The sequence below is a fragment of the Macaca mulatta genome, chromosome 6, assembly GCF_049350105.2.
Source record: "Macaca mulatta isolate MMU2019108-1 chromosome 6, T2T-MMU8v2.0, whole genome shotgun sequence".
Lineage (NCBI taxonomy): Eukaryota > Metazoa > Chordata > Mammalia > Primates > Cercopithecidae > Macaca > Macaca mulatta.
The window spans coordinates 190,186,856-190,190,840 of NC_133411.1; the positions used below are offsets into that span (position 1 = coordinate 190,186,856).

A 3,985-nucleotide genomic window follows, 5' to 3' on the forward strand; every position below is an offset into this window, starting at 1 on the left:
GCAGAGGGCCAGCACATTCAACTCCACGACCCTCCTGCAGCCCCGAGCGCTCCTCAACAGAAGCTTTTGTCTTCTAGATTCAAAAAGACAGCTGTGGAAAATAAAAACCAGTGCCCCCATCTCCTCAAGGACCAGTACTTTGCACATCACACCCAAAACACAGCAGCACATTCCGGCCCCTCCTGCAGACACACACTATTGGGTGGACGTCCCCGTGTTGACCATAAACTGGATCCTATAACGGATGCTCGTTTCGTCTCTGTAACATGCATTTTTAGTTTCTTAAACTCATCCATTGGCAAGGTCTCTATTCCGGCGGTTCTGGATTGGATGACTTCCGTCAAGCCCCTCCCGGATTCAGTCTCGCGGTGGTGGGTCACCTCCTTCATTTACTTGGCATCTCCGTAAATTTACTCACATCTTGATTATTTATACAACTACTTTACCTTGATTACAAGCAACACTAGCAAGACCTTCAAGTTTCAAGGTGCAAGTTACCTGCCCTCCAAGGCTGCGGTAAAGCATTATGTAAACATTAATTATGCTCTGGGTCACAGGAATCATTTTGCACAATGCAACTGTCACCTGAGCTGATCCCAGGGAATCACTAACTGCCTGTTGCTGTGTTTGGGGGTTTGTTTTTGTGGTTTAGCAATCTGTAAAAATTTTATTGGGGTACAATTCAATACAATAAAATTCACTCATTGTAAGTCTACAGCTCAATGATTTTTAATTACTGTGTGGGATTCTGCAACCATCACCACAATCCACTTTTAGGACAGTTCCTTTGCCAGAAAAATTACCAGCATGTCCATCTGCAGCCAGCCCTGGTCTCGGCCTCAGCCCTAGACAGAAGTGATCTGATTTCTCTCTGTTTTAATCTGCTTTGTCTGGAAATGTCATATAAATAAACAGTAGTAGTGGAATTGCTAGTTTCAAGTATCACTTTGCTATACCAAAAAGTTAAACATAGGGTTACTATACAATCCATCAATTCCACTCCTAGGTATACATGAAAAAGAGTTGAAAACATGTGTTCATGTAAAAAATTGTACACATAATGTTCATAGGATTATTATTCATCATAGCAAAAAAGTGGAAAGAAGGGTGGGCAAGGTGGCTCACACCTGTAATCCCAGCACTTGAGGAAGCCAAGGCGGGTGAGCTGCTGGAGACCAAGAGTTTTAGACCAGTCTGGGCAACATAGTGAACCTGTCTCTACAAAAAATACAAAAAGTAGCCACATCTGGTGGTGGGCACCTATGGTACCAGCTACTTGGGAGGCTGAGGTGGGAGGATCACTTGAAACAAGGAGGCAGAGGTTGCAGTGAGCTGTCATGGCACTGCTGTTCTTCAGCCTGGGTGACAGAGTGAGAACCTGTCTTAAAATAAATAAATAAATAGGCTGGGCACGGTGGCTCACGCCTGTAATCCCAGCACTTTGGGAGGCTGAGGCACGCGAATCACAAAGTCAGGAGATGGAGAAATCCTGGCCAACTTGCTGAAACTCCGTCTCTACAAATAAAACAAAAAATGAGTCGGGTGTAGTGGCGCACGCCTGTAGTCCCAGCTACTCTGCAGGCTGAAGCAGGGGAATCGTTTGAACCCGGGAGGCAGAGATTGCAGTGAGCCGAGATTGCAACACTGCACTCCAGCCTGGTGACAGAGCAAGACTCCATCTCGAAATAAAATAAAATAAGTAGTGGAAAAAAAAATAAATGATCATCCATTGATAAATGGATAGAAAAAATGGAATATTCACACAATGTAAAATTTTATATTTATTTATTTATTTATTTATTTATTTATTTATTTATCTGGAGACAGGGATTCACTCTGTCATCCAGGAAGCAGTGCACTGGTGTGATTACAGCTCACTGCAGCCTTGGACTCCTGGGTCCAAGCAATCCTCCTGCCTCAGCATCCCAGCTAGGTGGGACTACAAGCAAGCACTACCATGCCCAGCTAACTTTGTTTGTTTGTCTGTTGTAGAGATGTGGTCTTGCTATGTTGCACAGGCTTGTGTCCAACTCCTGGCCTTAAGCAGTCCTCCTGCCTCAACCTAGCAAAGCCCTTGGACTACAGGGGTGAGCCACCATACCTGGTCTATTTGAAATGTTTAACTGAAAAATGAACAAAAATATTAGGGTCCACATATACAGTTATTTGATTTTCACCAAAGGTACCAACGCAATTCAATGTGGAAATAATGTCTTTGGGGACAATTGGTTCAGGAACAATGGAATCTCCACAGGGGAAAGAAATCAACCTTAATCCCGACTTCATACTATAACAAAAAAATTAATATGAAATAGAATTTACACTTAAACATGCAAGCTAAAATTTAAAAGTTTCCAGATTAAAAGAAAAAAAAATAGGAGAGTGTTTGGGGTGTGTGTGTGTGTGTGTGTGTGTGTGTGTGTGTGTGTGTGTGTGTTTGGAACAGGGTCTTGCTCTGTTGTCCTGGCAGCAGTGCAGCAGTGACATCTCTGCTTGCTCCAGCCTCAATCTCCCATGCTCAAATGATACTCCTGCCTTAGCCTCCCGAGTAGCTACTGGAACTACAGGTGTGCGCCACCACTCCTGGCTAATTTTGGGAGTTTCTGTAGACATGGTGTCCCAATATGTTGCCCAGACTGGCCTTGAACTCATCGGATCAAACGACCCACCAGCCTCGGCGTCCCAAAGCGCTGGGATTACAGGTGTGAGCCTCCATGTCAGGCCAGTTTTGCTTGTTTGTTGTGTGTTTCTTTGTCTTTAATGGAAGATATTTAAGAGACACCTTACAGTGGAAGATTAAAAAAAATGAGTCATACACATGAAAAAAGTGCTTATCATCTTTCCTCATCAGCTAAATGCAAACTTAAACCATGAGGAAATACTACATACCCAGAAGAATGGCTAGAAGTTAAAAAAATATCGTCATAATACGTGAAAAGTACCAAATGCTGCCACGGAGGGAGCCTCACAACGCTTGCACAGTGTTGATGGGAGGAAAATAACCTCGATGTCCAACCGCAGTGGCTGCTTGGATAATCGAGAGCTCCACCAAACAATGGAACAGTGAAAATGGTGTTGTGGGCTAGTTCCTCTTTCATTCCACTCCAATTTCTCCAGGCCCACAAGCTCCAGCTCCACTCACGAACTCATGGCCTCATATTCTCCAAGCAGCTTCTTCTGAAAGTCTCTTCTCTTAGAAAACGGTGCCAGCGCGCCCCTGCTCTTCAACCCCACGCCCACTTGTCAACCCCAGACAGCTCGACTGCCTCGCATCTCTCTGAGGTCGCCACCACAGCTTCCCTCAGGACTCCCATGCCCACTTATGCCACCACGTCGGGCATGAAAACTTCCTTTTCCTGTCTCTCTCTCGCTCGCTCGCTTTTTCTTTCTTTTCTCTCTTTCCAGACAGAGTCTTGCTCTGTCTCCCAGGCTGGAGTGCAGTGGCGCAAACATAGCTTAGTGCAGCCTCGACCTCCTGGGCTCCAGCCGTCCATCCGTCTCAGCCTTCCAAGTGCTGAAACGTCCTTTTCTTGCGTGCTTATGCCAATTAGCCAAGCTCAAAGGGACGCATGGAGGAAGCTCAGAATCACCGTGAGAAATCAAATAGGGCCCGTTGTCGTGCCTCATTGTGATGGGCCTGGACACCCAAGCGAGTTTCCGTAGTGTAGTGGTTATCACGTTCGCCTAACACGCGAAAGGTCCCCGGTTCGAAACCGGGCGGAAACAGCACTTTCTATTTTACACCTCACTACTTCAAGTTAATTACACAGACAACTAGCCTGGAACACCCCACCACTATCTCCACCTGGTTACGGAGAACAGGCCATCAAGGGTATTTATACCGTTGCCCTTCCTCAACGGTTGAGGCACCCCAGGTGGTACCTCAACTGTTGGCACCTGGGAAGAACTCAACCCACCTCACTTGCTGCGGACAGCAGCGCCGACAAACTTCGCACAAAGCCCGTCCACTGGACAGTTGCGCGCT

At 46.0% G+C, this 3,985-nt stretch overlaps 1 non-coding gene across 1 annotated transcript; it reads left to right on the forward strand.

Moving 5' to 3' along the window:
• Positions 1-3,653: 3,653 nt before the first annotated feature.
• Positions 3,654-3,726, forward strand: TRNAV-AAC (transfer RNA valine (anticodon AAC)). The gene has a single exon. It is a non-coding gene; the product is annotated as a tRNA-Val (tRNA).
• Positions 3,727-3,985: the final 259 nt, after the last annotated feature.